Source organism: Malus sylvestris, chromosome 8, assembly GCF_916048215.2.
Source record: "Malus sylvestris chromosome 8, drMalSylv7.2, whole genome shotgun sequence".
NCBI classification, from domain to species: domain Eukaryota; kingdom Viridiplantae; phylum Streptophyta; class Magnoliopsida; order Rosales; family Rosaceae; genus Malus; species Malus sylvestris.
The window spans coordinates 14,930,464-14,937,573 of record NC_062267.1 but is presented as its reverse complement, the minus strand read 5'-3'; the positions used below and the strand labels follow the sequence as shown (position 1 = coordinate 14,937,573).

General features: G+C 33.4%; 1 non-coding gene across 1 annotated transcript; it reads right to left on the bottom strand.

The window, feature by feature from the left end:
- Positions 1-6,785: 6,785 nt before the first annotated feature.
- Positions 6,786-6,890, bottom strand: LOC126633635 (small nucleolar RNA R71). The gene has a single exon (XR_007627117.1). It is a non-coding gene; the product is annotated as a small nucleolar RNA R71 (small nucleolar RNA).
- Positions 6,891-7,110: the final 220 nt, after the last annotated feature.

Genomic DNA, 7,110 nt, shown 5'->3' with positions numbered 1-7,110 from the left:
CTCGACTGCTGTAACTTTTTTCTTACCCGAAAGCACTTGGAGAGTAGTGAGTCATCAACATTTTACTTGGAATACCACTAGAAAGTGTTATTTGGCTGGTAGTAAGTTAGTCTTCATCACTTGTCACTTCAATAGTAAGAACGTGGCTTGCATTTTGGCTGAGAAGGCTTCAATTTGCCTCTGGGCTTGGTGTTGGGCTTCGGGCAAATCCCCTTTTAGTTAGCATATTTGGACTTTCCTTTATCTTGGTCCAATGTTCAAATATTTACCCAAACAATGTTACTAATGATTTTTTTTTTCATCAGATTTTTGGGGAAAAGGTCTAGTTGGGCTAGATTCCCTTCTCCCTCTTGTAGCTTAGGCAACTTAAACCCTCAACATAGTTGAGTAATATAAGAGAAAATATTGTCTCATATTTTTTTCTAATTTATTATACTCAAATCTCATGTATAAATTAATATTTTTCGATATGACGATGTCTTGTAAATATTTTCCCGTGGTGTGGGATTGAGGAGGTGCCTCTGTTGTTTCATGGCGTAACAACATTGCTTATGAAATTGTATGCAAGTATTGTTAAAAGGTTGGTTCGATGAGATTAAGATGATCTGAAACATTGTTACTAATCGCTGTTAGCTGAATTTGCAATCCCTGACTGCGATTATTGTAGTTGGTCTTCTTTTTAGTTTTATTGTTGTAAATTTGAGATCTTATTTACAGTTTCCTGCCAAGATGTTTTACATCACCTTCTACTCAAAGTCGAATTTGAATCATATTATTGCTAGTTCATTGTGAGGCTTAGCCCATTCTTCCACCAACTTAGTGTAATAATATTGTTTGTTCAAAAAAATTATACTAGTGAAATTAATCATTTGATTTTACCTGTTTTAATGAATTCAAATAAAACCATTATCTATTTTACTCATAGAATCCGTCAAACAATTTGATGATGATAAAGGTTAGACAAAATCATTCCTATTTTTAACATGATTTACTAATTAATGGTTGGTGAAGATACTATTAGGAGACAATCTGATAACATAACGTAAAATAAGAAAAGATTAAAAGTTCATAAAAACAGACAGATTCTGAAATTCGTTCCACAAAACTGCTCAGCTCTTTTATTTAAATCTAAATTAATCTTTCTCCAAACATCTTTCATTCAAGAACAAGCAACTTGGGAGGAGAGTGGCTTGAAAGGAAACTCAGTTTTCAAAGCATAGGCAAAATTGAAAATTTTATTTCCATAGATTGGTTGACCATTATTGACCAAACACTCGCCACCAGATTTTGACAAAATTGAAGGATCAACTGCAGACTGATCAAATCCATCGCAACTAAGCTTCACATCCAGTTGAGAACATGGACAGTCATTAGTAATTGTTACATTCCACTTGTCATCGCTAATCTTCCCTTGTGCAATTTCAAGATTGTCTACCGTGCAGGGTTGGCAATTTCCTGCAATAATCGAATATGTAAAGTTGGTAAACTACTATATTGACAATAAAATACTATACACTAATTCTTCTAAACTGCGGGGAGGGATTTGAACTCATAACATATAGTGAGTTGAAGAGAAAAACTTAAAAAAGAATGTCAGGGAAAATTATATAAATTGTTATTACCACCAAGTATTTTATATAAAAAGTAAAAAATAAGATGCCAGATGCATAAGCTAAAAATTAACTAGATCATTTGTTAAGCAAGACTACAAGGAATAGTAACATTGGATAAAAAAAAGGGTAAAACTTTACCTCCTACAATGAGACTGCAAACGAAAACCAAGCAGAGAAAGTTCACGAATCTAGATGCCATTGGATTGGAGACAGAAACCAGAATTTTGTTTTGCTCTTGGCGGCCCTTGTTATTTGATGTAAAAGTTAGAGAAATCTAACTCAATTTATAAGGGCTTATAGGGAAACGAAAAATCTATAGATATCAATGCATTAATACTTGAAATCTTTCGTGATCAATGAATATTTAAAATATTTGAACGAGAAGGTAAATGTAGAAGGGTGTATTTAACTGAGATTTTGAAGGAATTTAAGATATATAAATTATAGATTTTGATTGTGTTTAATTGATTTATAGAGTTTTCATGTAAAATTTTGATTCAATTCCCTCAAAATATCAGGGTGAGAGATGAGATTTGTGAATGATTAAAATACACTCAAAATTTCTCCAATTCCTCAAAGTCATCAACTTTTCAAAATTCTTTAAAATAAATTTCTAATTGAATACACATTAAATGTTATATACTTTTTAAATTTCTAATTAAATACACCCGATTTCTAAGGATTATCATAAATCATCTTAAAATCATGTTGGATACAGGTTGAATTTGAAAGAATAACTTAAAATCCTAATTAAATACCTATAGATTCATTAAAAGAATTAAAATCCTCTAAAATCTTAATTGAATTGGCAATAGAGAAAAATGAATCTTGCCAATACACTCAACGGAAGGATAAAGTCAAGGCCCCACATTAAAATAATAATTAACACTATGTTTGGATAAAGAAATTTAAGATTACTAAAGAATTTTAAAATGACGGAAATTGAAATGACAAGATTTTATTTTCTAGAATTTGTAAATTTTCTTGTTTGGTTAATCTGAAAGAACAATAGAATTGAATACGGAATTTGTTATTTTTAAACTCTCAATCATAGAAATTGGGAAATGACACCTATTTACATGGACTTTGAACTTGGGAATTGGAGGTCCCAAATTCCAAATTATTTTTCCACGCGAAAATTCTAAATTTCTATGTTTATGAATCTAAACAAGAGAATTTGTGTATGTCAATTTATAAATTCTAATTTTTACCAAAATTTCAAGTGGAATTTATTTGTGTAAAACGAAATTGAAGGAATGCATGAATTTAAATGATTATTTGCACTTTAAAAAATTTAATTAACAGTGTTACTTTGTATAGTCTTTTTCGAATACACTGTAATCATGTAACCAAGGTACTCACTCCACTCCTTATGTTCGACCTATCCCAAGCCTTGGATCTCGAGCGTAGATCGTGGACTCGAGACCGAAACCCAGGACTTCGAAACCGAAGTGATCCAAACCCAAGCCCTAATTCCATCTTTTGAGGCATAAACCCCCAACCCTAGTGTTACAGATAGTCATATTTTTTTTTTACCAAACGATATTATTTACATTAAAAGGGCGGGAGAGTGGGCTAAGTCTTATAATGGGCTAGTAATATTGTGGTTCAAATTTGGCTTTGGCGAGAATCAAACTTAAAACCTCACACTTACAAGTCGGTCTGACAATTTCTAACACGACCCGTTAATTCGACACGAAATTAACAGGCTATCGGGTCGACACGATAACAAATTGGGTCATTATTGGGTAATCCGATAAGCATCTATTTAGATAACGGGTTGGCCCAGGTATACATGTGGTAACCCGATACACGATAAGTAAAATATTAATTTAATAATTTTATACCCCTAAAAAACTATAATAATTATATATATTATATTATATTTAGAAAATTTAGAAAATGAGGTAATATATTTTTATAGGTATAGTACTATTGTTTTATTTCTTGTCATAATTATTCTAGTAAACTTCTCATAATTTGAATGGTTTATAATGTTTGTTTTTCTATACTTAGTTTATGCGGAGAAGAGTTCTGATGTAAAAAATCTTACAGAAAACATTATCAACATAACTCTTGAAGGCAATAGATCAAGCCAAAGTTCCAATACAATTTCCCCATGATGATCAATGAAAATTGAAGAATTTTGTAAAAGGACTAATATGCAAGCTTTGAGTTTCATTGGCAAGGTTTTAACTTCTGATAAATGCTTCACAACCTCGAAAGGGAAAAACTCCTTCATTTTGCAAATCCTTGCACATTTGTTATTTTGTAGTAGACTATTAGTGTATTGGTACTTTTTTATTGGGCTCTTATTTTGGAGTGTAAATGTTGTACTTAACGACAAATGTGTTTTTCTGTTTTGAAGTAATATTTATGTGGTAATGTGGCATGTGCAAATTTAAGAAAAAAAATATTTTTCTTAACGGGGTCATAACGGGTCGGATCATTTTACCTGTTGGGTAAAGTAACCTGACCTGCTAAGGACCTGTTAAGATAACAGGTGTGACATGACATAACCCGTTAAGATAACAAGTGTTACACGAAAATGACACGAAACATTGCAAACATGACCCGTTACTTACAAGTAAAGAAGAAAACTACTAAATCATAGTACTAAGTGGCGAGATGGAGTCATATACTTAAAAAAAGCCTCTATACCCCAGGGTTAGGACTTAATTATTGCTTATCCTTATCACACATGTTATCTTGGATATCAAGTTACGCTATCTTGTACGTCAATTAAAAAAGCTTATTAAGTTCTATAATTTATACAATCCTATGATCTCGAGCATTAAAGCCCACATAAGCCTGCACTCTAAATTTGAGTGGAGAAATAGCTTTCACAAGCTACCGATAAATCATTTAGAGTGAAGATTTAAAGTAGTATTTTGACAAGCACATAAAGAGTCCCCAACTGTTCCAGGTCACAAACCACTTCCAAACGGTTAACAAATCACTTCTCATCCCTCAACTTCTTTCTCATTAATTGAAATCGAGTTTTTATCACAAATGATAGTAGGACATTTTTGGTATTGTATAACTAGTACTTGTCCTACTGGACTGCACCTAGACTTACTATGCTCTGATTATGAGTATTTACGTTTGTAACTAACTCCTATCACTTCCTGTTTAGTAATGCACTCTCGTAAATTGGTTTTTGATTATTCGTATATTTCTTTTCACTATCGCTTCCGCACTGTGCACATGGCTACGTCACTCTCACGTGATGGCCATCATGCCTTGATCTCGGTCGGGGTGTGTCAGCCTACGTACCCTAAACAGGGATCAAGCCATTTGTAGTTCACACTAGTACTTCAACGTATTCACAGTAATTATATGTAGGTGATGAGTAGATTTTATATTATATATTTTACCCTAATCTTAGTTTATTTTGGTTAATATTTTGAAAGAATCTTGATACTTTGAATTGTATTTTCAATATAGGACTTCCGACTTTCTCTAGAGCAAAACAGGACCAAATGGACGAATTTTGGAGTAATTCTAGTTGGATGATGTTCGTGAGTCACTTAACGTGTTCGTATCAATATTTGGGATTTTTCTACCAAGCAGTTATTTTCTGGCGATGGAATAAAGAAGCAGTGCGCAGTGCTGGAAAATGACGTTTTTGGGCTTAAATTGCGTTTTTGGAGCCGAAGATGACCTCGGATGGGTTCGTGGCCTTCTGGAGAAGTGTTCAGAATATTCCAAAAATTAAATCCAGCTATATCGGGCAAGTTTTGGAGCAGCTTATGGGTCCAAAATGTGGCTGTTCAGATTTGGGACAAATTTTACCATTTTAATTTAGGGTTATGTTTTTTTTTTTTTTTTAATTTTTATAGGGGATTAGGGTTTGTGTGGTGGTTTAGCAAATATATTGCTTGGCCATCTATAGTTTTTGGACTAGGCTTTCTTTTATGCAATTTTGGAGACAGAGAGAATTGCTAGGGTTTTGGAGATTTTCTACTTAAAGGTGCTTTCAATCCTTTTCTTAAATATATTTTCTATGATTTTACTTATGAATATGCGTAACTAATTTCTTTTGTTAGGGCGAAGCCTTAAGCCTTAGCATGAATATGTGAATTTTATTTAATTGCTTATGATTGATTGCATGCATACTTTGAATTATTAATCACCTGGATAAAAACTATCTAATTGTCTTAATGCCTGATCACCATTAGGATCTTTAGAAAAGTAATTTGTGGCAATTTTGGTCGAAAGGTTTCCTGAAGTTGACGTTGGCTTCTTGCGATTAATAATTGTAATTTCACTTAGGATGAACACCACGTCTTAAGGGTTGCATGGTTTTTCAAAGGATTTTCATAAAGCATAATGAGTCTTTTATGTTCAGATTTGATCCGAACGTCCGGACGGGTTGCATGTTAGATATACGTTCTATGTTGGAGGTTCCAAGTAGAATATGAATTAGGAAAATCTAACATTCAAAGTGGCATGTGTAAATCCCTATCAAGAAAATGGCGCCGTTGTTGGGGATTATTTAAAATAATCCCTACAAATTAGATTTTCAATTAGTTATTGTTGTTTAAACATATAAAAAAAATTATTTAACTTTCGTTTTTATTTTTGTTTATTTTTGCAGATTACAAGGATAATCTGTGCATGGTCAGCACCCGTACAACGGTGCAGAAATTGCTTCCTTTCGATCCAGAACTTGAGCAAACTGTACGGAGAGGACGTCGGGAGAAAAATTTGCAGTGGGTTCCGTCAGTACAAGAGACTTTTCTGCAATCTTCATTTTCTGGGGACCTGCACAGTAAAGAAAAAATGGCATTTGTAATTCCAGAGGCAGGTTAGCCTTTAGGTGAATCTTTAACAGCCCATACCACAAATATACCAAGTTGCATTACTTATCCGGCAGTGGAGGAAGGGTCTACATTTGAAATAAAGCAGCACATGTTGAGTATTCAACCTACATTTCATGGGTTATCATCTGACGATCCAAACATGCATATTGCCAAATTTTTAATGGGATGCAAAAATATTTTGGTGAGGGGATTCTCAGCCGAATCTATTAAGTTGCGTTTGTTTCCATACACTCTAAAGGATCAAGCAAGAAGATGGCTCCTCACACTCCCATCTGGTAGCATTAGTACTTGGGCCTAACTTAGTGAAATTTTTTTAAACAAGTATTATCCTGCTTCAAAGACTCTTGACATAAGAACTCAGATTTTATCTTTTGCCCAAAAGCCAAATGAGGAGTTTCATGATGTGTGGGAGCGGTTCGAAGAGTTGATTAGAAAATATCCACATTCGGGTATTAACACTACTGATCAAATGCATATATTTTTCAGAGGGTTAAATATGACTACAAAAACTCTTGTCAACGTTTCATGCGGAGGTTCGTACAAAGATAAAAATGCACAAGAGGCTTGTTTGTTATTTGAAAAAATGGCAGCAGATACACAACAGTGGGCAGTTGAGCAACCACAATCTAGGTCTGTTGAAAGATTTGATGCAAAATTTGACATGTTATTAC